Source organism: Bombina bombina, chromosome 12, assembly GCF_027579735.1.
Source record: "Bombina bombina isolate aBomBom1 chromosome 12, aBomBom1.pri, whole genome shotgun sequence".
In the NCBI taxonomy this organism is placed as follows: domain Eukaryota; kingdom Metazoa; phylum Chordata; class Amphibia; order Anura; family Bombinatoridae; genus Bombina; species Bombina bombina.
The window spans coordinates 13,164,572-13,192,100 of record NC_069510.1 but is presented as its reverse complement, the minus strand read 5'-3'; the positions used below and the strand labels follow the sequence as shown (position 1 = coordinate 13,192,100).

Sequence of the window (27,529 nt, the reverse complement as noted above, 5' to 3'; positions counted from 1 at the left end):
GGGGTCTGTTCTTATGTATAAGGCTTACAGAGGGGTTTCAGTGCCAGGGGTCTGTTCTTATGTATAAGGCTTACAGAGGGGCTTCAGTGCCAGGGGTCTGTTCTTATGTATAAGGCTTACAGAGGGGCTTCAGTGCCAGGGGTCTGTTTTGATATATAAGGCTTACAGAGGGGCTTCAGTGCCAGGGGTCTGTTCTGAAGTCTTATGTAGGTATGAGGCTTACAGAGGGGCTGCAGTGTCAGGGGTCTGTTCTTATGTATAAGGCTTACAGAGGGGGCTGCAGTGCCAGGGGTCTGTTCTTATGTATAAGGCTTACAGAGGGGCTACAGTGCCAGGGGTCTGTTCTTATGTATAAGGCTTACAGAGGGGCTGCAGTGCCAGGGGTCTGTTCTTATGTATAAGGCTTACAGAGGGGCTTCAGTGCCAGGGGTCTGTTCTTATGTATAAGGCTTACATAGGGGCTTCAGTGCCAGGGGTCTGATCTGAGGACTGATGTATAAGGATGACTGAGGGGCTGCAGTGCCAGGGGTCTGATCTGAGGTCTGATGTATAAGGATGACTGAGGGGCTGCAGTGCCAAGGGTCTGATCTGAGGTCTGATGTATAAGGATGACTGGGGGGCTGCAGTGCCAGGGGTCTGTTCTGAAGTCGGATGTAGGTATGAGGCTTACAGAGGGGCTTCAGTGCCAAGGGTCTGATCTGAAGTCTGATGTAGGTATGAGGCTTACAGAGGGGCTGCAGTGCCAGGGGTCTGATCTGAAGTCTGATGTAGGTATGAGGCTTACAGAGGGGCTGCAGTGCCAGGGGTCTGTTCTGAGGTCTGATGTAGGTATGGGGCTTACAGAGGGGCTTCACTGCCAGGGGTCTGTTCTGAAGTCTGATGTAGGTATGAGGCTTACAGAGGGGCTGCAGTACCAGGGGTCTGTTCTTAGGTCAGATGTATGTGGCTGATAGAGGGGCTGCGGTGGCAGGGGTCTGATCTGAGGTCTGATGTATGAGGATGACTGGGGGGCTGCAGTGCCATGGGTCTGATCTGAGATCTGATCTATAAGGATGACTGAGGGGCTGCAATGCCAGGGTTCTGATCTGAGGTCTGATGTATAAGGATGACTGGGGGGCTGCAGTCCCAGGGGTCTGATTTGAGGTTTGATCTATAAGGATGACTGAGGGGCTGCAGTGCCAGGGGTCTGATCTGAGGTCTGATGTATAAGGATGACTGGGGTGCTGCAGTGCCAGGGGTCTGTTCTGAAGTCTGATGTAGGTATGAGGCTTACAGAGGGGCTTCAGTGCCAGGGGTCTGTTCTTATGTATAAGGCTTACAGAGGGGCTTCAGTGCCAGGGGTCTGTTCTTATGTATAAGGCTTACAGAGGGGCTTCAGTGCCAGGGGTCTGTTCTTATGTATAAGGCTTACAGAGGGGCTTCAGTGCCAGGGGTCTGTTCTTATGTATAAGGCTTACAGAGGGGCTTCAGTGCCAGGGGTCTGTTCTTATGTATAAGGCTTACAGAGGGGCTGCAGTGCCAGGGGTCTGTTCTTATGTATAAGGCTTACAGAGGGGCTTCAGTGCCAGGGGTCTGTTCTTATGTATAAGGCTTACAGAGGGGCTGCAGTGCCAGGGGTCTGTTCTTATGTATAAGGCTTACAGAGGGGCTGCAGTGTCAGGGGTCTGTTCTTATGTATAAGGCTTACAGAGGGGCTGCAGTGCCAGGGGTCTGTTCTTATGTATAAGGCTTACAGAGGGGCTTCAGTGCCAGGGGTCTGTTCTTATGTATAAGGCTTACAGAGGGGCTGCAGTGCCAGGGGTCTGTTCTTATGTATAAGGCTTAAAGAGGGGCTGCAGTGCCAGGGGTCTGATTTGAGGTCTGATGTGGGTATGTAGCTAACATCAGAGTTGTACTGTATACAATATATAAGGTAGACTACTGTATACAATATAATAGCACTGTATACAATATGTAAGGTAGACTACTGTATATAATACAATAGCACTGTATACAATATGTAAGGTAGACTACTGTATATAATACAACAGCACTGTATACAATATGTAAGGTAGACTACTGTATATAATACAATAGCACGGTATACAATATGTAAGGTAGACTACTGTACATAATACAAGAAAACATAATTTATGTAGGAACTTACCTGATAAATTAATTTCTTTCATATTGGCAAGAGTCCATGAGCTAGTGACGTATGGGATATACAATCCTACCAGGAGGGGCAAAGTTTCCCAAACCTCAAAAATGCCTATAAATACACCCCTCACCACACCTACAATTCAGTTTAATGAATAGCCAAGTAGTGGGGTGATAAAATAAGGAGTAAAAAGCATACAAATAAAGGAACTGGAAATATAATTGTGCTTTTATACAAAAAAACATAACCACCATAAAAAGGGTGGGCCTCATGGACTCTTGCCAATATGAAAGAAATGAAATTATCAGGTAAGTTCTTACATAAATTATGTTTTCTTTTATGTAATTGGCAAGAGTCCATGAGCTAGTGACGTATGGGATAGAAATACCCAAGATGTGGAAGACCACAGAAGAGTCACTAGAAAGGGAGGGATAAAATAAAAACAGCTATTTCCGCTGAAAAAAATAAATCCACAAAAAAATAAGTCTGTCTCATAAAGTACACATAAATTTCAAGAAAAAAACGTAAATCATAAGCAGAAGAATCAAACAGACAGCTGCCTGAATAACTTTTCTACCAAAGACTGCTTCAGAAGAAGTAAATGCATCAAAATGGTAAAATTTAGTAAATGCATGCAAAGAAGACCAAGTTGCTGCTTTGCAAATCTGATCAACCGAAGTTTCATTCTTAAAAGCCCAAGAAGTGGCGACTGATCTAGTAGAATGAGCTGTAATTCTCCGAGGCGGAGACTGTCCCGCCTCCAAATAAGCCTTGTGAAAGTTTTAACCAAGATGTGAAAGAAATGGCAGAGGCTTTCTGACCTTTTCTAGGACCAGAAAAAAGAACAAATAGACTAGAAGTATTCCTGAAATCTTTAGTAGTTTTGACATAGTATTTCAAAGCTCTTACAACATCCAAAGAATGTAAAGATCTTTCAAGAGTATTCTTAGGATTAGGACACAAGGAAGGAACAACAATTTCCCTACTAAGGTTGTTAGAATTCACAACCTTAGGAAGAAATTTAAACGAAGTCCACAAAACAGCCTTATCCTGATGGAAAATCAGAAAAGGAGACTCAAAAGAGAGAGCAGACAATTCAGAAACTCTTCTAGCTGAAGAGATAGCCAAAAGAAACAACACTTTCCAAGAAAGTAGTTTAATATCCAAAGAATGCATAGGCTCAAAAGGAGGAGCCTGCAAAGCCTTCAAAACCAAATTAAGACTCCAAGGAGGAGAGACCGATTTAATAACAGGCTTGATACGGAACAAAGCCTGTACAAAACGGTGAATATCAGGAAGCTTAGCAATCTTTCTATTAAATAAAATAGAAAGAGCAGGGATCTGTCCCTTTAAAGTACTTGTAGACCATCATAGACTCTTAACTAACGGACTTTTATCAAAAAGCATAAGAGGTGATGATGTATAAATGAAAAAAGGTACAAAGTGTGATGCATTTTCTTTTTGTATGTTTTACAATAAAAATTATTTCAACCTAAAGTACTTGTAGACAAACCTTTATCCAAACCATCCCAAAGAAACTGTAAAAAATTTAAAGAATTCTAAAAGAATGCCAAGAGAATTTATGAGAACACCATGAAATATAGGTTTTCCAAACTAGATAATAAATCTTCCTAGAAACAGAAATCAGAAAAACATGCAATTGTTCCATTATGATCTTGGAGATCACCCTTGGAAGAAGAACTAGAGGCGGAAAAATGTAAGCAGGTTGGTAAAACCAAGGAACTGCTAACGCATCCACCATCTCCCCGTGAGGATCCCTGGACCTGGAAAGGTACCTGGGAAGCTTCTTGTTTAGATGGGAAGCCATCAGATCTATTTCAGGAAGACCCCACATCTGTACAATCTGACAAAATACATCTGGATGGAGAGACCACTCCCCTGGATGTAAAGACTGACGACTGAGATAATCTGCTTCCCAATTGTCTACACCTGGGATATGTATCGCAGAAATTGGACAGGAGTTGGATTCCACCCAAGAAAGTATCCGAGATACTTCTTTCATCGCTAAAGGACTGCGAGTCCCACTCCGATGATTGACATATGCCACAGTTGTGATATTGTCTGTCTGAAAACTAATAAATGATTCTCTTTTTAATAGAGGCCAAGCCTGAAGAGCCCTGAAAATAGCATGGAGTTCTAAAATATTGATTGGTAACCTCGCCTCTTGAGGATTCCAAACTCCTTGTGCTGTCAGAGACCCCCAAACAGCTCCCCAACCTTTGAGACTTGCATCTGTTGAAATCACAGTCCAGGAAGGATGAACAAGAGAGGCCCCTTGAATAATCCGACGATGGTCTAACCACCAAGTCAGAGAGAGTTGAGTGTTGGGATCTAAGGATATCAATTGTGATATCCGAGTATAATCCCTGCACCATTGATTCAGCATGCAAAGCTGCAGAGGTCTCATATGAAAAAAAGCAAAGGGGATCGCGTCCGATGCTGCAGTCATGAGACCTAAAACTTCCATGCACATAGCCACTGAAGGGAATAATCGAGACTGAAGGTTTCGACCGGCAGAAACCAATTTCATTTGTCTCTTGTCTGTTAAAGACAGAGTCATGGATACTGAATTTATCTGGAAACCTAAAAAGGTGACCCTTGTCTGAGGAATCAAGAACCTTTTTGGTAAATTGATCCTCCAACCATGTCTTTGAAGAAACAACACAAGTTGATTCGTTTGAGATTCTGCTAAATGAAAAGCTTGAGCCAGTACCAAGATATCATCTAAATAAGGAAATATCGAAATACCCTGCTCTCTGATTACAGATGCAAGGGCACCAAGAACCTTCAAAAAGATTCTTGGAGCTGTCGCTATGCCAAATGGAAGAGCAACAAATTGGTAATGCTTGTCTAGAAAAGAGAATCTCATAAACCGATAGTGGTCTGGATGAATCGGAATGTGAAGATATGCATCCTTTAAGTCTATTGTGGACATATAATGACCTTGCTGAACAAAAGGCAGAATAGTCCTTATAGTCACCATCTTGAAAGTTGGGACCCTTACAAATTGATTCAAAAACTTCAGATCCAGAACTAGTCTGAATGAATTTTCCTTCTTCAATTAATAGATTTGATTAAAAACACAGACCCTGTTCCAGAAGTGGAACTGGTACAATTACCCCTGAAAGCTCCAGATCTGAAACACACTTCAGAAAGGCCTAAGCTTTAAAAGGATTTGTTGGAACATGAGAGAAAAAACATCTTCTCACAGGAGGTCTTATTCTGAAACCTATTCGATAACCCTGAGAAACAATATTCTGAATCCAAGGATTTTGAACGGAACCTGCCCAAATGTCTTGAAATAATTTCAATCTGCCCCCCACCAGTAGAACTAGATTGAGGGCCCCTCCTTCATGCAGACTTGGAGGCTGGCTTTGGCTTCTTATAAGGCTTGGATTTATTCCAACTCGAAGATGGCTTCCAATTGGAGCCAGAGTCCTTAGGGGAAGGAGTGTTTTTTTTTGTTCTCTATTCTGACGAAAGGAACAAAACTGATTAGAAGCTTTAGATTTACCCTTAGACTTTTTATCTTGGGGCAAAAAAACTCCCTTCCCTCCAGTAATAATGGAAATAATAGAATTCAATTGGGAACCAAATAAATTATTACCTTGGAATAATAGAGATAGCAACCTAGATTTAGATACCATGTCAGCATTCCATGATTTGAGCCATAAAGCTCTTCTAGCTAAAATAGCCAAAGACATAGATTTAACATCAATCTTGATGATATCAAAAGTAGCATCACAGATAAAATGATTAGCATGTTGAAGCAAACGAACAATGCTATGCAAATCAGAATCTTTTTCCCGTTGTGCTAAGCTATCCAACCAAAAAGTTGATGCAGCCGCAACATCAGCCATAGAAATGGCAGGTCTGAGAATATAGCCAGAATGTAAATAGGCTTTCCTTAGATAAGATTCAATTATCCTATCTAAAGGATCCTTAAAAGAAGTACTATCTTCCATAGGAATAGTAGTATGTTTAGCAAGAGTAGAAATAGCCCCATCAACCTTAGGGACTTTTCCCCAAAACTCTAATTTAGCCATTGGCAAAGGATACAACCTTTTAAACCTTGAAAAAGGAACAAAAGAAGTATCAAACTTAGACCATTCCTTAGCAATCACATCAGAAATAGCATCAGGAGGAGGAAAAACCTCAGGAGTAGTCACAGGAGGTTTATAGACGGAATTTAAACGTTTACTGGATTTATTATCAAGAGGACCAGACTCCTCAATATCCAAAGTTATCGACACGTCTTTTAACAAGGAACAAATATACTCAATCTTAAAAAGATAAGATGATTTATCAGTGTCATTGAGGCCAATTTATCAAATGTCTGTCTGACCTGATACGACAGTGCGGATCAGGTCCGACAGACATCGCTGAACACGGAGAGCAATACGCTCTCTATATTCAGCATTGCACCAGCAGCTCTTGTGAGCTGCTGGTGCAACGCCGCCCCCTGCAGACTCGTGGCCAATCAGCCGCCAGCAGGAGGTGTCAATCAACCCGATCATACTCGATCGGGTTGAATTGTGGCGATTCCTGTCCACCTCATCAGAGCAGGCGGACAGGGTTATGGAGCAGCGGTCTTTAGACCGCTGCTTCATAACTGTTGTTTCTGGTGAGCCTGCAGGCTCGTCAAAAACAAGGGGCCTCAAGCTCCATTCGGAGCTTGATAGATAGGCCCCAATGTCTGAAGTAGGATCTTCTAAATCAGAGAGCTCCTCATCAGAGGTGGATATATCAGTATGTTGTCGGTCATTATAAATTTCATCAGTAGTATGAGAAGTTTTAAAAGACCTTTTACGTTTATATGAAGACGGTATAGCAGCCATAGCTTTCTGTATCGCATCAGCAATATAGTTTTTCATATCAACAGGGATATCATGTACATTAGATGTTGAAGGAACAATAGATAATGTACTAGCACTAATAGAAACCTTTTCTGCATGCAAAAGCTTATCATGACAACTGTTACATACTACAGCTGGAGATAAAATCTCCACTAGCTTACAACAGATACACTTAGCTCTGGTAGAACTGTGTTCAGGCAGCATGGTTCCTACAGCAGATTCTGAGACAGGATCAGATTGAGACATCTTGTAAAATGTAAAATAAAACATAACATTTAAACAGAAATATCTTATTTCTACATATAGCAGTTTCAGGAATGGGAAAAAATGCAAATGCTAAAATTGACAAAAAAGCAAATAGCATAGCCCTCTGAGCATAAAGAAGACAAGGAGCATATAGGAAATGAGGTAAAATAAAATAATTTTTTTGGTGCCAAGTATGAAGCATGACGCAAAACAGAATTTATGCTTACCTGATAAATTACTTTCTCCAACGGTGTGTCCGGTCCACGGCGTCATCCTTACTTGTGGGATATTCTCTTCCCCAACAGGAAATGGCAAAGAGTCCTAGCAAAGCTGGTCACATGATCCCTCCTAGGCTCCGCCCACCCCAGTCATTCGACCGACGGACAGGAGGAAATATATATAGGAGAAATCATATGATACCGTGGTGACTGTAGTTAGAGAAAATAATTCATCAGACCTGATTAAAAAAACCAGGGCGGGCCGTGGACCGGACACACCGTTGGAGAAAGTAATTTATCAGGTAAGCATAAATTCTGTTTTCTCCAACATAGGTGTGTCCGGTCCACGGCGTCATCCTTACTTGTGGGAACCAATACCAAAGCTTTAGGACACGGATGAAGGGAGGGAGCAAATCAGGTCACCTAAACGGAAGGCACCACAGCTTGCAAAACCTTTCTCCCAAAAATAGCCTCCGAAGAAGCAAAAGTATCAAATTTGTAAAATTTGGCAAAAGTGTGCAGTGAAGACCAAGTCGCTGCCTTACATATCTGGTCAACAGAAGCCTCGTTCTTGAAGGCCCATGTGGAAGCCACAGCCCTAGTGGAGTGAGCTGTGATTCTTTCAGGAGGCTGCCGTCCGGCAGTCTCATAAGCCAATCGGATAATGCTTTTAAGCCAAAAGGAAAGAGAGGTAGAAGTCGCTTTTTGACCTCTCCTTTTACCAGAATAAACAACAAACAAGGAAGATGTTTGTCTGAAATCTTTAGTAGCCTCTAAATAAAATTTTAGAGCACGGACTACGTCCAAATTGTGTAACAAACGTTCCTTCTTTGAAACTGGATTCGGACACAAAGAAGGTACAACTATCTCCTGGTTAATATTTTTGTTGGAAACAACTTTCGGAAGAAAACCAGGCTTAGTACGCAAAACCACCTTATCTGCATGGAACACCAGATAGGGCGGAGAACACTGCAGAGCAGATAACTCTGAAACTCTTCTAGCAGAAGAAATTGCAACCAAAAACAAAACTTTCCACGATAATAACTTAATATCTACGGAATGTAAGGGTTCAAACGGAACCCCTTGAAGAACTGAAAGAACTAGATTTAGACTCCAGGGAGGAGTCAAAGGTCTGTAAACAGGCTTGATTCTAACCAGAGCCTGAACAAATGCTTGAACATCTGGCACAGCTGCCAGCCTTTTGTGAAGTAAAACAGATAAAGCAGAGATCTGTCCCTTCAGAGAACTTGCAGATAATCCTTTCTCCAAACCTTCTTGTAGAAAGGATAGAATCTTAGGAATTTTTATCTTGTTCCATGGGAATCCTTTAGATTCACACCAACAGATATATTTTTTCCATATTTTATGGTAAATTTTTCTAGTTACAGGCTTTCTAGCCTGAATCAGAGTATCTATTACAGAATCTGAAAACCCACGCTTTGATAAAATCAAGCGTTCAATCTCCAAGCCGTCAGTTGGAGGGAAACCAGATTCGGATGTTCGAATGGACCTTGAACAAGAAGGTCCTGTCTCAAAGGTAGCTTCCATGGTGGAGCCGATGACATATTCACCAGGTCTGCATACCAAGTCCTGCGTGGACACGCAGGAGCTATCAAGATCACCGAAGCCCTCTCCTGATTGATCCTGGCTACCAGCCTGGGAATGAGAGGAAACGGTGGGAATACATAAGCTAGGTTGAAGGTCCAAGGTGCTACTAGTGCATCTACTAGAGTCGCCTTGGGATCCCTGGATCTGGACCCGTAGCAAGGAACCTTGAAGTTCTGACGAGACGCCATCAGATCCATGTCTGGAATGCCCCATAATTGAGTTATTTGGGCAAAGATTTCCGGATGGAGTTCCCACTCGCCCGGATGAAATGTCTGACGACTCAGAAAATCCGCTTCCCAATTTTCCACTCCTGGGATGTGGATTGCAGACAAGTGGCAGAAGTGATCCTCCGCCCATTGAATTATTTTGGTCACTTCTTCCATCGCCAGGGAACTCCTTGTTCCCCCCTGATGATTGATATATGCAACAGTCGTCATGTTGTCTGATTGAAACCTTATGAATTTGGCCTTTGCTAGTTGAGGCCAAGCTTTGAGAGCATTGAATATTGCTCTCAGTTCCAGAATGTTTATCGGGAGAAGAGATTCTTCCCGAGACCATAGACCCTGAGCTTTCAGGGGTTCCCAGACCGCACCCCAGCCCACCAGGCTGGCGTCAGTCGTGACAATGACCCACTCTGGTCTGCGGAAGCTCATTCCATGTGACAGATTGTCCAGGGTCAGCCACCAACGGAGTGAATCTCTGGTCTTTAGATCTACTTGAATCGTTGGAGACAAGTCTGTATAATCCCCATTCCACTGTCTGAGCATGCACAGTTGTAATGGTCTTAGATGAATTCGTGCAAAAGGAACTATGTCCATTGCTGCAACCATCAATCCTATTACTTCCATGCACTGCGCTATGGAAGGACGAAGAACAGAATGAAGTACTTGACAAGAGCTTAGAATTTTTGATTTTCTGACCTCTGTCAGAAAAATCCTCATTTCTAAGGAATCTATTATTGTTCCCAAGAAGGGAACTCTTGTTGACGGGGACAGAGAACTTTTTTCTTTGTTCACTTTCCATCCGTGAGATCTGAGAAAGGCTAGGACGATGTCCGTATGAGCCTTTGCTTTTGACAGAGACGACGCATGAATCAGGATGTCGTCCAAGTAAGGTACTACTGCAATGCCCCTTGGTCTTAGAACCGCTAGAAGGGACCCTAGTACCTTTGTGAAAATCCTTGGAGCAGTGGCTAATCCGAATGGAAGTGCCACAAACTGTTAATGCTTGTCCAGAAAAGCGAACCTTAGGAACTGATGATGTTCCTTGTGGATAGGAATATGTAGGTACGCATCCTTTAAATCCACGGTAGTCATAAATTGATTTTCCTGGATAGTAGGTAGGATCGTTCGAATAGTTTCCATTTTGAACGATGGAACCTTGAGAAATTTGTTTAGGATCTTGAGATCCAAAATTGGTCTGAATGTTCCCTCTTTTTTGGGAACTATGAACAGGTTGGAATAAAAACCCATCCCTTGTTCTCTTATTGGAACTGGATGAATCACTCCCATCTTTAACAGGTCTTCTACACAATGTAAGAATGCCTGTCTTTTTATTTGGTTTGAAGATAATTGAGACCTGTGGAACCTTCCCCTTGGGGGTAGTTCCTTGAATTCCAGGAGATAACCTTGAGAAACTATTTCTAGCGCCCAAGGATCCTGAACATCTCTTGCCCAAGCCTGAGCAAAGAGAGAAAGTCTGCCCCCCACCAGATCCGGTCCCGGATCGGGGGCCATCCCTTCATGCTGTTTTGGTAGCAGTGGTAGGCTTCTTGGCCTGCTTACCCTTGTTCCAGCCTTGCATTGGTCTCCAGGCTGGTTTGGGTTGTGAAGAATTACCCTCTAGCTTAGAGGATGTAGAATTAGAGGCTGGTCCGTTTCTGCGAAAGGGACGAAAGTTAGGCTTATTTTTAGCCTTAAAAGACCTATCCTGTGGGAGGGCGTGGCCCTTTCCCCCAGTGATGTCTGAAATAATCTCTTTCAAATCAGGTCCAAATAATGTTTTACCCTTGAAAGGGATGTTAAGCAATTTTGTCTTGGAAGACACATCCGCTGACCAAGACTTTAGCCAAAGCGCTCTGCGCGCCACTATAGCAAACCCTGAATTTTTCGCCGCTAATCTAGCTAATTGCAAAGCGGCATCTAAAATAAAAGAGTTAGCCAATTTAAGTGCTTGAACTCTGTCCATAACCTCCTCATACGAAGATTCTTTATTGAGCGACTTTTCTAGTTCCTCGAACCAGAAACACGCTGCCGTAGTGACAGGAACAATGCATGAAATTGGTTGTAGAAGGTAACCTTGCTGAACAAAAATCTTTTTAAGCAAACCCTCTAATTTTTTATCCATAGGATCTTTGAAAGCACAACTATCTTCGATAGGAATAGTAGTGCGTTTGTTTAGAGTAGAAACCGCCCCCTCAACCTTGGGGACTGTCTGCCATAAGTCCTTTCTGGGGTCGACTATAGGAAATAATTTCTTAAATATAGGGGGGGGGACAAAAGGTATTCCGGGCCTTTCCCACTCTTTATTTACTATGTCCGCCACCCGCTTGGGTATAGGAAAAGCGTCGGGGGGCACCGGAACCTCTAGGAACTTGTCCATCTTACATAATTTCTCTGGAATGACCAAATTGTCACAATCATCCAGAGTAGATAATACCTCCTTAAGCAGTGCGCGGAGATGTTCTAATTTAAACTTAAAAGTCACAACATCAGGTTCAGCTTGTTGAGAAATTTTTCCTGAATCTGAAATTTCTCCCTCAGACAAAACCTCCCTCATGGCCCCTTCAGATTGGTGTGAGGGTATGTCAGAACAGTTATCATCAGCGTCCTCTTGCTCTTCAGTGTTTAAAACAGAGCAATCGCGCTTTCTCTGATAAGTAGGCATTTTGGATAAAATGTTTGCTATAGAGTTATCCATTACAGCCGTTAATTGTTGCATGGTAATAAGAATTGGCGCACTAGATGTACTAGGGGCCTCTTGTGTGGGCAAAACTGGTGTAGACACAGAAGGGGATGATGTAGTATCATGTTTACTCCCCTCATTTGAGGAATCATCTTGGGCAATATTATCTGTGGCATTGCTGTCCCTACTTTGTTTGGACACTATGGCACAATTATCACATAAATTTAAATGGGGAGACACCTTGGCTTTCATACATATAGAACATAGCTTATCTGATGGTACAGACATGTTAAACAGGCTTAAACTTGTCAACAAAGCACAAAAAACGTTTTAAAATAAAACCGTTACTGTCACTTTAAATTTCAAACTGAAAACACTTTATTACTGAATATGTGAAAAAGTATGAAGGAATTGTTCAAAATTCACCAAAATTTCACCACAGTGTCTTAAAGCCTTAAAAGTATTGCACACCAAATTTCAGACCCTTAAATTAACGGAACCGGAGCCGTTTTTACATTTAACCCCTATACAGTCCCAGCTATATGCTTTGCTGAGACCCAACCAAGCCCAGAGGGGAATACGATACCAAATGACGCCTTCTAGAAGCTTTTTCAGTGATTCTTAGCTCCTCACACATGCATCTGCATGCCTTGCTCTCCAAAAACAACTGCGCATTAGTGGCGCGAAAATGAGGCTCTGTCTATAACTAGAAAAGGCCCCCATCTGAAAAAGGTGTCCAACACAGTGCCTGCCGTTTTTCTAAACAATCCCCAAGATTATAATAACCATTAATAGTTAGAATCTGCAAAATATGCCTAGCAAAGCAATCGTTTTAGCCCAGAAAAATGTCTACCAGTTTTTTAAGCCCTTATGAAGCCCTTTATTCTTTTATTTAACTAAGAAAATGGCTTACCGGTCCCCATAAGGGGAAATGACAGCCTTCCAGCATTACATAGTCTTGTTAGAAATATGGCCAGTCATACCTCAAGCAGAAAAGTCTGCCAACTGTTTCCCCCAACTGAAGTTACTTCATCTCAACAGTCCTGTGTGGAAACAGCAATCGATTTTAGTAACTTCTGCTAAAATCATCTTCCTCTTACAAACAGAAATCTTCATCTTTTTTCTGTTTCAGAGTAAATAGTACATACCAGCACTATTTTAAAATAACAAACACTTGATTGAAGAATAAAAACTACATTTAAACACCAAAAAACTCTTAACCATCTCCGTGGAGATGTTGCCTGTGCAACGGCAAAGAGAATGACTGGGGTGGGCGGAGCCTAGGAGGGATCATGTGACCAGCTTTGCTGGGACTCTTTGCCATTTCCTGTTGGGGAAGAGAATATCCCACAAGTAAGGATGACGCCGTGGACCGGACACACCTATGTTGGAGAAAAGGAAGTTGAAAAATTTTTGGCCGCAACTTGCGTCATAACAAACACAATTTCGCTCCAAACAACCTGGCGTCAACTAAGACGCAGGAATGATGAACTTGCGTCATTACAGACACACATTTGCGTCAAAAAATTCCCGCGCCAAGAATGACGCAATAAATAACAGCATTTTGCTCCCTCGTGAGCCTAATTTGCCCGCCAGTTTTTCAAAAGAAAAAACAAGTCAAATTGGAACAAAGGCTATACCCCAGGTAAGACAAACTTTCTAAAACATGATTCCCATAATGAAACTGCCAGACTGCAAAGGGAAATACACATAGACCTGACTCATGGCAAATATAAGTACAATACATATATTTAAAACTTTATATTAATACATAAAGTGTCAAACCATAGCTGGGAGTGTCTTAAATAATGAAAACATACTTACCGAAAGACACCCATCCACATATAGCAGATAGCCAAACTAGTACTGAAACAGTTATCAGTAGAGGTAATGTTATATAAGAGTATATCGTCGATCTGAAAAGGGAGGTAGGAGATGAATCCCTACGACCGATAACAGAGAACCCTTGAAAAGATTCCCCGTAAGGAAAACCATAAAATCAAACAGGCGATACTCTCTTCATATCCCTCTGACAAACACTGTACTCTGAGAGGAATTGGGCTTCAGAATGCTTAGAAGGGCTTATCATAGAAGAAATCAGGCACAAACTTACTTCACCACCTCCATAGGAGGCAAAGTTTGTAAAACTGAATTTTGGGTGAGGTGAAGGGTGTATTTATAGGCATTTGGGAAACTTTGCCCATTCCTGGTAGGATTGTATATCCCATACGTCACTAGCTCATGGACTCTTGCCAATTACATGAAAGAAAACTGTTTATACTAGGATATCCCTGTATAAAACACACAAGCTAAGCACTATATACCAGAGCTTCTTAAAGTTTTTTTTCACCAAGGACCTCTTTTTGCATTGGAAACGTTTTATACATCAATATACTTAGTGAGGGGATTATTAGAGAAAATCACTAACGGTTACAGACTCACTGTTTAAGTCTGTGTACCTTTCATGTAGGCTTTGTGTGTGTAGCGATTAGCAAGGCCCATGCATTTGAAGAGGCACTGCTATATATTCAATATGTCAGACAGAGAAGCATACACTATACAAAAGAGCACTGTATACAGTATATACAGTATATCAGGGAGAGTGCTATATACAGTGCATCAGGGAGTCTAATGTATACAATACAAAAGGAGAGCACTGTATACAATATATCAGTAACAGTACTATATACAAGAGGAGAGTGCTATATACAGTATATCAGGGAGAGTGCTATATACAGTGCATCAGGGAGTCTAATGTATACAATACAAAAGGAGAGCACTATATACAATATATCAGTAACAGTACTATATACAAGAGGAGAGCACTATATATAATATATCAGTAACAGTACTATATACAAGAGGAGAGTGCTATATACAGTATATAAGGGAGAGTATTGTATACAAGAGGAGAGTGTTATATATTATGGAGTATCATTGAGAGTACTGTATACAGTATATCAGGGAGACAAGAGGATAGTGCTATGTATGGAGTATAATGTATAGTGCTATATACAATACCACAGCAGAGTGTTTTATACAATATATCCAGGAAGAGTACTGTATACAATACAAGAGGAGATTGCTATATACAGGGAGAGCACTGTATACACTGGAGGCACAAGTGTGTCAGGTAATGGGCTCAGATAAGCTGTGTAACCTGAGTGGGTCTTGCTCTGTGCAATATACAGATTCTAAGAAACTTACAGAGAGCTCATTGGCTATCTATAGCCATCAGACACTTGCCCCGTGACACCACAACCTCTACTGTAGACCAGGAAACAGCCATAACATACCCATCCTGTGTTTTATCCTGCCAAGGGCATAAAGTACCGTGTAGACCAACGCTGTGCTCAGACTCATACACATCCCTTGTAACTGTCCTCAAAGCTCCCTGGCATAGGGTGTAAGAATTGTGTAACCCACCAGAGAGCGCTAGACTCAAGGGGATTGTTCCTCTGCGCCACTGCAGCTCTAAATACACATTACTTGCTTCTTACTGGAAGTCTGAAAAGTACTAAAAATACATCATCTTTATTAGTTCATCAAAGGGTTCTAAATACGTAGGCAAGATTACACTCACAGCGGTCATATGTGCTGTTTGTTTGTGACAATACTGTGTGCAGCTGTCAGTTATAAGAACACCTTTTCTGTTGCCTTGCAATCAAATAACATACCAGCAGACTGTGGCCGTTTTCAGAAGAGATTAACATCTTGTTTGCTGCAATTGTTTTTTAATAGCTATACAAGTCAGGACTTGTTACTGCAGTAGACTAAATTAGCCACTGCCATTTTGTTATATAAATCTCCAGGGTTTTGCAATGTCTTATGAGGCCAGTTATGGACATATATGTAGTAAGACTAGGCTTGTGAGGTCTGCACTGTACTAACCCAATTCTCAAAAACAGAAAACCGACATTTTTTCCTTCCTACATACCAGTCTCTAAGTGCTTTATGGTCCCTTAAAAGGACATTGTACACTAGATTTTTCTGTGCATAAATGTTTTGCAGATGATCAATTTATATAGCCCACCTGGGAGTGTTTTTGTAACAATGTATAGTTTTGCTTATTTTTTTATTAACATTGTGCTGATTTTCAGACTCCTAATCAAGCCCCAAAGTATCGGATATAGACCCAAGTCTATAGACTACTGGTAGCTCCTGTTTGTGTAATGAGTCTTTTCATATACGGAGGGGGGCGTCTGCTCTTCTTGATTTCTTAGCCCCTTTCAGTGGGTGTCCCAGCCTAACCTCATCAACCATGCTAAACTGGGAGCTTCTAAGTTAATTTTTAAAAAGATTTTTTAATAGAAACATGTTTGTAACATACGTATATTAACAGAAATGCTTCTAGTAAAAGTTATCACTGTTTTAGTGCATATGAAGCATAGCTAGATATTCTCAGTGCACCATCATTTTAAATACTGCAGCTACTCAGAGCACCAGTGGGGTTTGTACCATGTCAGTAATTCACAAACTGAGTCATTACCAGATGGTACAAACACCTTTGGCTCTCTAAACAAGTGCTCTGTTTAAAATGCTAGTGCACGGATGGTGCATACTTAAATATACTTTTGAAACAGCTATAGCTTTTATGAGAAGCATTTTTGCTAATGTATCTTACAAAAAACGCTTCTATTCAAAACTGAAAAGCATCTGTGTGGATTCTACTTTTGGCTGGAATTTCCCTTTCTTAAAGGGACAGTCTACACCAGAATTTTTATTGTTTTAAAAACAGAATTTATGCTTACCTGATAAATTACTTTCTCCAACGGTGTGTCCGGTCCACGGCGTCATCCTTACTTGTGGGATATTCTCTTCCCCAACAGGAAATGGCAAAGAGCCCAGCAAAGCTGGTCACATGATCCCTCCTAGGCTCCGCCTTCCCCAGTCATTCGACCGACGTAAAGGAGGAATATGCATAGGAGAAATCATATGATACCGTGGTGACTGTAGTTAGAGAAAATAATTCATCAGACCTGATTAAAAAAACAGGGCGGGCCGTGGACCGGACACACCGTTGGAGAAAGTAATTTATCAGGTAAGCATAAATTCTGTTTTCTCCAACATAGGTGTGTCCGGTCCACGGCGTCATCCTTACTTGTGGGAACCAATACCAAAGCTTTAGGACACGGATGATGGGAGGGAGCAAATCAGGTCACCTAGATGGAAGGCACCACGGCTTGCAAAACCTTTCTCCCAAAAATAGCCTCAGAAGAAGCAAAAGTATCAAATTTGTAAAATTTGGTAAAAGTGTGCAGTGAAGACCAAGTCGCTGCCTTACATATCTGATCAACAGAAGCCTCGTTCTTGAAGGCCCATGTGGAAGCCACGGCCCTAGTGGAATGAGCTGTGATTCTTTCAGGAGGCTGCCGTCCGGCAGTCTCATAAGCCAATCGGATGATGCTTTTAAGCCAAAAAGAGAGAGAGGTAGAAGTTGCTTTTTGACCTCTCCTTTTACCAGAATAAACAACAAACAAGGAAGATGTTTGTCTGAAATCCTTTGTAGCCTCTAAATAGAATTTTAGAGCACGAACTACATCCAAATTGTGCAACAAACGTTCCTTCTTTGAAACTGGATTCGGACACAAAGAAGGCACAACTATCTCCTGGTTAATATTTTTGTTAGAAACAACTTTCGGAAGAAAACCAGGTTTAGTACGCAAAACCACCTTATCTGCATGGAACACCAGATAAGGAGGAGAACACTGCAGAGCAGATAACTCAGAAACTCTTCTAGCAGAAGAAATTGCAACCAAAAACAAAACTTTCCAAGATAATAACTTAATATCTACGGAATGTAAGGGTTCAAACGGAACAACTTGAAGAACTGAAAGAACTAAATTGAGACTCCAAGGAGGAGTCAAAGGTTTGTAAACAGGCTTGATTCTAACCAGAGCCTGAACAAAAGCTTGAACATCTGGCACAGCCGCCAGCTTTTTGTGAAGTAAAACAGATAAAGCTAGGTTGAAGGTCCAGGGCGCTACTAGTGCATCTACTAGAGTCACCTTGGGATCCTTGGATCTGGACCCGTAGCAAGGAACCTTGAAGTTCTGACGAGACGCCATCAGATCCATGTCTGGAATGCCCCATAACTGAGTTATGTGGACAAAGATTTCCGGATGGAGTTCCCACTCCCCCGGATGAAATGTCTGACGACTCAGAAAATCCGCTTCCCAATTTTCCACTCCTGGGATGTGGATTGCAGACAAGTGGCAGGAGTGAATCTCCGCCCATTGAATTACTTTGGTCACTTCTTCCATCGCCAGGGAACTCCTTGTTCCCCCCTGATGGTTGATATATGCAACAGTCGTCATGTTGTCTGATTGAAACCTTATGAATTTGGCCTTTGCTAGTTGAGGCCAAGCCTTGAGAGCATTGAATATCGCTCTCAGTTCCAGAATGTTTATCGGGAGAAGAGATTCTTCCCGAGACCATAGACCCTGAGCTTTCAGGGGTTTCCAGACCGCGCCCCAGCCCACCAGACTGGCGTCGGTCGTGACAATGACCCACTCTGGTCTGCGGAAGCTCATCCCTTGAGACAGGTTGTCCAGGGTCAGCCACCAACGGAGTGAATCTCTGGTCCTCTGATCTACTTGGATCGTCGGGGACAAGTCTGTATAATCCCCATTCCACTGTCTGAGCATGCACAGTTGTAATGGTCTTAGATGAATTCGCGCAAAAGGAACTATGTCCATTGCCGCAACCATCAAACCTATTACTTCCATGCACTGCGCTATGGAAGGAAGAAGAACAGAATGAAGTACTTGACAAGAGCTTAGAAGTTTTGATTTTCTGGCCTCTGTCAGAAAAATCTTCATTTCTAAGGAGTCTATTATTGTTCCCAAGAAGGGAACTCTTGTTGACGGGAATAGAGAACTTTTTTCTACGTTCACTTTCCACCCGTGAGATCTGAGAAAGGCTAGGACAATGTCCGTATGAGCCTTTGCTTGTGGCAGAGACGACGCTTGAATCAGTATGTCGTCCAAGTAAGGTACTACTGCAATGCCCCTTGGCCTTAGCACCGCTAGAAGGGACCCTAGTACCTTTGTGAAAATTCTTGGAGCAGTGGCTAATCCGAATGGAAGTGCCACAAACTGGTAATGCTTGTCCAGAAAGGCGAACCTTAGGAACTGATGATGTTCCTTGTGGATAGGAATATGTAGATACGCATCCTTTAAATCCACCGTGGTCATGAATTGACCTTCCTGGATGGTAGGAAGAATTGTCCGAATGGTTTCCATTTTGAACGATGGAACCCTGAGAAATTTGTTTAGGATCTTGAGATCCAAAATTGGCCTGAATGTTCCCTCTTTTTTGGGAACTATGAACAGATTGGAGTAAAACCCCATCCCTTGTTCTCCTAATGGAACAGGATGAATCACTCCCATTTTTAACAGGTCTTCTACACAATGTAAGAATGCCTGTCTTTTTATTTGGTCTGAAGACAATTGAGACCTGTGGAACCTTCCCCTTGGGGGTAGTTCCTTGAATTCCAGGAGATAACCTTGAGAAACTATTTCTAGTGCCCAAGGATCCTGAACATCTCTTGCCCAAGCCTGAGCGAAGAGAGAGAGTCTGCCCCCCACCAGATCCGGTCCCGGATCGGGGGCCAGCATCTCATGCTGTCTTAGTAGCGGTAGCAGGCTTCTTGGCCTGCTTACCTTTGTTCCAGCCTTGCATCGGTCTCCAGGCTGGCTTGGTTTGAGAAGAATTACCCTCTTGCTTAGAGGATGTAGAATTTGAGGCTGGTCCGTTTCTGCGAAAGGGACGAAAATTTGTTTTATTTTTAGCCTTAAAAGACCTATCCTGAGGAAGGGCGTGGCCCTTTCCCCCAGTGATGTCTGAAATAATCTCTTTCAAGTCAGGGCCAAACAGCGTTTTCCCCTTGAAAGGGATGTTAAGCAATTTGTTCTTGGAGGACACATCCGCTGACCAAGACTTTAGCCAAAGCGCTCTGCGCGCCACAATAGCAAAACCTGAATTTTTCGCCGCTAATCTAGCTAATTGCAAAGTGGCGTCTAAGGTAAAAGAGTTAGCCAATTTAAGTGCTTGAACTCTGTCCATAACCTCCTCATAAGAAGATGCTTTATTGAGCGACTTTTCTAGTTCTTCGAACCAGAAACACGCTGCTGTAGTGACAGGAACAATGCATGAAATTGGTTGTAGAAGGTAACCTTGCTGAACAAACATCCTTTTAAGCAAACCCTCTAATTTTTTATCCATAGGATCTTTGAAAGCACAACTATCTTCTATAGGGATAGTGGTGCGTTTGTTTAGAGTAGAAACCGCCCCCTCGACCTTGGGGACTGTCTGCCATAAGTCCTTCCTGGGGTCGACCATAGGAAATAATTTCTTAAATATAGGGGGAGGGACAAAAGGTATGCCGGGCCTTTCCCATTCTTTATTTACAATGTCCGCCACCCGCTTGGGTATAGGAAAAGCTTCGGGGGGCACCGGGACCTCTAGGAACTTGTCCATCTTACATAATTTCTCTGGAATGACCAAATTGTCACAATCATCCAGAGTAGATAACACCTCCTTAAGCAGAGCGCGGAGATGTTCCAATTTAAATTTGAATGTAATAACGTCAGGTTCAGCTTGTTGAGAAATTTTTCCTGAATCTGAAATTTCTCCCTCAGACAAAACCTCCCTGGCCCCTTCAGACTGGTGTAAGAGCATGTCAGAACCATTATCATCAGCGTCCTCATGCTCTTCAGTATCTAAAACAGAGCAGTCGCGCTTTCGCTGATAAGTGGGCATTTTGGCTAAAATGTTTTTAATAGAATTATCCATTACAGCCGTTAATTGTTGCATAGTAAGGAGGATTGGCGCACTAGATGAACTAGGGACCTCCTGAGTGGGCAAGACTGGTGTAGACATAGAAGGAGATGATGCCGTACCATGCTTACTCCCCTCACTTAAGGAATCATTTTGGGCAACATTATTATCAGTGGCATCATTGTCCCTACTTTGTTTGTCACATTCATCATATATATTTAAATGGAGAGGAACCTTGGCTTCCGAACATACAGAACATCGTCTATCTGATGGTTCAGACATGTTAATAGGCATAAACTTGATAACAAAGCACAAAAAACGTTTTAAAATAAAACCGTTACTGTCACTTTAAATTTTAAACTGAACACACTTTATTACTGAATATGTGCAAAAGTATGAAGGAATTGTTCAAAATTCACCAAAATTTCACCACAGTGTCTTAAAGCCTTAAAAGTATTGCACACCAAATTTGAAAGCTTTAACTCTTAAAATAACGGAACCGGAGCCGTTTTTACATTTAACCCCTATACAGTCCCTGGTATCTGCTTTGCTGAGACCCAACCAAGCCCAGAGGGGAATACGATACCAAATGACGCCTTCAATAAGCTTTTTCAGTGGATCTGAGCTCCTCACACATGCATCTGCATGCCTTGCTTCTCAAAAACAACTGCGCATTAGTGGCGCGAAAATGAGGCTCTGCCTATGACTAGAAAAGGCCCCCAGTGAAAAAGGTGTCCAGTCCAATACAGTGCCTGCCATTTTTTTAACAGAATTCCCAAGATTAAAATAACTCTTCAAAGTTATAAACCATTAAATATGCTTATAAAGTAATCGTTTTAGCCCAGAAAAATGTCTACCAGTCTTTAAAGCCCTTGTGAAGCCCTTTATTCTTATATTTAAAACTAAGAAAATGGCTTACCGGATCCCATAGGGAAAATGACAGCTTCCAGCATTACCAAGTCTTGTTAGAAATGTGTCATACCTCAAGCAGCAAAAGTCTGCTCACTGTTTCCCCCAACTGAAGTTAATTCATCTCAACAGTCCTGTGTGGAAACAGCCATCGATTTTAGTAACGGTTGCTAAAATCATTTTCCTCTTACAAACAGAAATCTTCATCTCTTTTCTGTTTCAGAGTAAATAGTACATACCAGCACTATTTTAAAATAACAAACTCTTGATTGAAGAATAAAAACTACATTTAAACACCAAAAAACTCTTAGCCATCTCCGTGGAGATGTTGCCTGTGCAACGGCAAAGAGAATGACTCGGGAAGGCGGAGCCTAGGAGGGATCATGTGACCAGCTTTGCTGGGCTCTTTGCCATTTCCTGTTGGGGAAGAGAATATCCCACAAGTAAGGATGACGCCGTGGACCGGACACACCTATGTTGGAGAAAGATAGATAATCCCTTTATTACCCATTCCCCAGTTTTGCATAACCAACACAGTTATATTAATATACTTTTAACCTCTGTGATTATCTTGTATCTAAGCCTCTGCAAACTGCCCCTTTATTTCAGTTCTTTTGACAGACTTGCAGTTTAGCCAATCACTGCCTGCTCCCAGATAACTTCACGTGCACAAGCACAGTGTTATCTATATGAAACACGTGAACTAATACCCTCTAGTGGTGAAAAACTGTTAAAATGCATTCTGAAAAGAGGTGGCCTTCAAGGTCTAAGAAATTAGCATATGAACCTCCTAGGTTAAGCTTTCAACTAAGAATACCAAGAGAACAAAGCAAAATTGGTGATAAAAGTAAATTGGAAAATTGTTTAAAATGACATGCTCTATCTGAATCATGAAAGTTTATTTTGGCCTAGGCTGTCCCTTTAAAGGGACAATAACCAATCATGTTTTATTAATGCATCAGAAACTAACAATAATTAGCCAATGTTTTTATTTATTTATCAGAAACTATTCCCGTCACTACAAAACAAATCAGGAAAGTGCACTGAAATTCTGCACAATTAAACTTTCCTAGGAAGTGAAATTTGAACGTGTTAATAATAGAAGAGTCATTTAGGTTTCGTTATGACTTCCAGGTTGCTGTAATGTCCGTAGACAGCTGCTCGCTGTAGTAAAGTAGCAGCCAATAGTGATTCTCTGGGGCTTCTTACACAGCCCCCAAATTGTTATTTGTAGAAAGCCAGGATATTCCCTTTTACCTACAGAATACTTATTATTTCCACTGATTTACCCCATAAAACGCCTGTACAACGTTTCTGTTCCTCTTTCCTCACTTAACCCACACTCTCCCTATATGCACAATGTAATAAACTGTGGGTGCAACATGGCATTAACAGTACCACGGCACCAATGAGGATTTAAAGAGATATAAGTGCAAAACTAAAATGCTCTGATATGTTAAATATTATTTTTATTGCTTTTCTATAACTGCACGTTTCATCCCTACAAAGTGATTAAACACATAGATACATTCAGCTCCAGAGAACTCATGCACTACAGAAAGTTTTCTGAAAACATCTGGTGAGCCACTGACAAAAGGCATTTGTGTGTATTCACCAATCACCATCTACTGCCCAGTAGTGTAGGATATGTACATATTATTTTTCAACAAAGATAACAAAGTCTATTTGAAACTACAAGTGTCTTAATATAACATGTTCTATCTGAAATATGTAAGCTTAATTGTGACGTTCCCTATCCCTTTAAGGGCCACAAACTTGCACCCTATTACTGTGCGACTCACCACACTAGCTGTCTGTGTCATAAGCACCTATATAAATAGTGAGCGGCACACACAGGACTAATATGTATGAGCATTAGGCTCATGTAGTTATGTCTCACTGCAAGTTCTACACATAGGAAACAGAATTTTTGTTTATTTCATGGGAATTTTCGCTGTTCAGTTTTTGACGGAACTGAAACTAAAATGTTTATTGATCCTTGACAGATATGTTTCGCGCATGAATGTGCAAACAGAAAAATTGTGTACCAGGGTTATAAAATTCAAAGCCTATGTTCAAAGTTAACTTCAAAGCGTGAACAGGGTGGGTGGTCTACAAAGGGTTAATGTATTTTAGAGTATCAATGAGAGGGTGGGTAATCTGTAAGGGGTAATGATCTATGAGGGTGAACAGGGAGAGAGTGAGTAATCTGTAAGGGGTGATGATCTATGAGGGGTGATCAGGGAGAGGGTGGGCGATCAGTAAGAGGTGATGATTTATAAGGGGTAATCAAGGAGAGGATGGGCGATCAGTAATGGGTGATGATCTATGAGGGGTGATCAGGGAGAGGGTGGGTGATCTGTAAGGGGTGATGATCTATGAGGGTGATTAGGGAGAGGGTGGGTGATCTGTAAGGGGTGATGATTTATGAGGGCGATTAGGGAGAGGGTGGGTGATCTGTAAGGGGTGATGATTTATGAGGGCGATTAGGGAGAGGGTGGGTGATCTGTAAGGGGTGATGATTTATGAGGGTGATTAGGGAGAGGGTGGGTGATCTGTAAGGGGTGATGATCTATGAGGGGTGATCAGGGAGAGGGTGGGTGATCTGTAAGGGGTAATGATCTATGAGGGTGATCAGGAAGAGGGTGGTGATCTTTAAGGGGTGATCTATGAGGGTAATCAGGGAGAGGGTGGGTGATCTGTAAGGGGGGATGATCTATGAGGGTGATCAGGGAGAGGGTGGGAGTTCTGTAAGGGGTGATGATCTATGAGGGGTGATCAGGGAGAGGGTGGGTGATCTGTAAGGGGTAATGATCTATGAGGGTGATCAGGGAGAGGGTGATTGATCTGTAAGGGGTGATCTATGAGGGTAATCAGGGAGAGGGTGGGTGATCTGTAAGGGGGGATGATCTATGAGGGTGGGAGTTCTGTAAGGGGTTATAATCTATGAGGGGTGATCAGGAAGCGGGTGGGTGATCTGTAAGGGGTAATGATCTATGAGGGTGATCAGGGAGAGGGTGGGTGATCTGTAAGGGGTGGTGATCTATGAGGGTGATCAGGGAGAGGGTGAGTGATCTGTAAGGGGTGATGGTCTATGAGGGTAATCAGGGAGAGGGTGGGTGATCTGTAAGGGGTGATGATCTATGATGGTGATCAGGGAGAGGGTGGGTGATCTGTAAGGGGTGATAATCTATGAGGGTAATTAGGGAGAGGGTGGGTGATCTGTAAGGGGTGATGATCTATGAGGATGGATACGCCTTCATTCTTTAGATATTCTTTGTTGAAGAAATAGCAATGCACATGGGTGAGCCAATCACATGAGGTATCTATGTGCAGCCACCAATCAGCAGCTACTGAGCATATTTAGATATGATTTTCAACAAAGGATATCAAAAGAATGAAGACAATTAGATATTAGATGTAAATTGGAAAGTTATTTAAATTGCATGTTCTTTCTAAATCATGAAAGAAAACATATGGGTTTCATGTCCCTTTAAATGGTGTCTTGGAAAACTGGTCAACTTAGTAAACATCTGATTTTAGTCTAAAAGGATTGTAACAGAAACTCTTGCCAGATAACAAAATGCTTGCTCTGATTATGAGATCTAGAAATCCATGCCCATTAAAATATGTTTAAAACATACTTTTTACTTTAATGCTGCAAATTATGCTTATAGATTCTTTCATTATTCAGTAAATATAAAAATGTCTTGATCCAGTGGCGGCTGGTGAAATTTAAAGATGGTGGGGCGCTTGACCCCACCCCTTTAAATAAAGCCACACCATCAGATGGCACTACCAATTCATTAATTAAATAAATAAAAGGTAGACAGAAACACATACACAGAGGGTTAGAGAGAGAAAGAGAGAGACACACACAGAGGGTTAGAGAGAGAGAGAGAGACACACACACACAGAGGGTTAGAGAGAAAGAGAGAGACACACAGAGGGTTAGAGAGAGAGAGAGAGAGACACAGAGGGTTAGAGAGAGAGAGAGAGAAAAAGAGAGAGAGAGAGACACACACACACAGAGGGTTAGAGAGAGAGAAAGAGAGAGAGAGAGACACAGAGGGTTAGAGAGAGAGAGAGAAAAAAAGAGAGAGAGAGACACACAGAGGGTTAGAGAGAGAGAGAAAGAGAGAGACACACAGAGGGTTAGAGAGAAAGAGAGAGACACACACAGAGGGTTAGAGAGAGAGAGAGAGAGAGAGAGAGAGAGAGAGGGAGAGAGAGAGAGAGAGACACACAATCACACACAGAGGGTTAGAGAAAGAGAGAGAGACACAATCAAACACAGAGGGTTAGAGAGACACATAAGGGATGAGAGAGTCAGAGGGGGAGGAAGAGAGACAGAGAGACCATGGTGAGAACAACACATAAGGAGAGAGATGGATAGATAGATAGAGATAGATAGATAGAGAGAGACACACACAAGGGGGAGGGAGAGAGACCACTGCATTTTTAAGAAATAAAACAGCAGAGCTACAGAGAGTTCAGAAAGTGAAGGCAAGCTGTTAAGTTAGTGGGTGTAAAGTTTGAGTAAACAAAATACAAAAACGACCCTGCTGTAAAAGAGTAAAAAAAAACACTAAACCACATTCATTAAATTATCATTTTCACTAACAGAATCCCTTTCAGTGAAATCTAAGGTTGTAGAACTTACTAAGATGTGGCTAAAACACTGCTCATTGACTGCATCTCTCTTCCTGCTCTGCCTCTGTCTGTATTAAGGAAGTGACAGTGGCACATTCCACTGCACTTAGAGGGGAAGTACAGAACTCTCTTTTTCACTTTAGCAAAAGCTGGCAGCTTCACAGCACAGCAACAAAATAAATGAAAGTAGTTTTTTTCCGTTTTTGTTTTGTTTTATATGATTTAACATCCAGCCCCAACCCTAAGTTCCACTTACTAATGCCTCTCACTGGATTGGCTCAGCCCAAATAGGACTGCCTCAAATAAGCAATTAATGGGCCATCCAATGATCTTAACCACTGTCATCCAGTAGATGGCGCAGCATGTTGTGTAATGGTGGGCAGACCTGCTTGTGCCTCTCCATTGCACAACATGTATCTGTGAAGAAAAAAAATGCTTGGGAAAATAATTGCAATTTTATTTTATTTTTTTAAAGCCCATAAAAAAAATATATATTTTTGCCCATATGAGAGGTGAAGCACTGCCTCACCTGCCTCTAGTGACTGCACATCACTGATACACATGCACATACACATGCAAAAACACATGAACACAATCACACATGCACAAACACATGCACACAATCACACATGCACACAATCATACATACACACAACTAACACATGCACAAACACATGCACACAATCACACATACACATGCACACAACTCACACATGCACACAACTCACACATGCACTAACACATACACATGCACACAACTCACACATGCACACATTCACACATGCACACAATCACACATGCACAAACACAGTCACACAATCACATACACATAATCACACATGCACAAACACATGCGCACTAACACACAATCACACATGCACACAACTAACACATACATATGCGCACAACTCACACATGCACACAATCACACATGCACTAACACATACACACAACTCACACATGCACACAATCATACATGCACACAACTAACACATGCACACAATAACACATGCACAAACATATGCACCCAATCACACAAGTCACACAGTCACATACACACAATCACACATTCACACATGCACAAACAAATACACATGCACAAAATCACACATGCACACAACTAACACATACACACAACCACACATTCACACATGCACAAACAAATACACATGCACACAATCACACATGCACAC

At 41.9% G+C, this 27,529-nt stretch overlaps 1 protein-coding gene and 1 long non-coding RNA gene across 3 annotated transcripts in view; one reads left to right on the top strand and one right to left on the bottom strand.

Annotated features, from left to right (window-relative positions):
• Positions 1–15,311, bottom strand: part of LOC128642758 (uncharacterized) — a 341,511-nt gene extending 326,200 nt beyond the window's left edge. The window contains exon 1 of the long non-coding RNA XR_008399702.1: positions 15,290–15,311. This is a non-coding gene — a long non-coding RNA (uncharacterized LOC128642758). The remainder of the gene's footprint in view (positions 1–15,289) is intronic.
• Positions 1–27,529, top strand: part of RALGDS (ral guanine nucleotide dissociation stimulator) — a 238,475-nt gene that overhangs the window by 14,152 nt on the left and 196,794 nt on the right. The gene's annotated exons all lie outside the window — the stretch shown is intronic.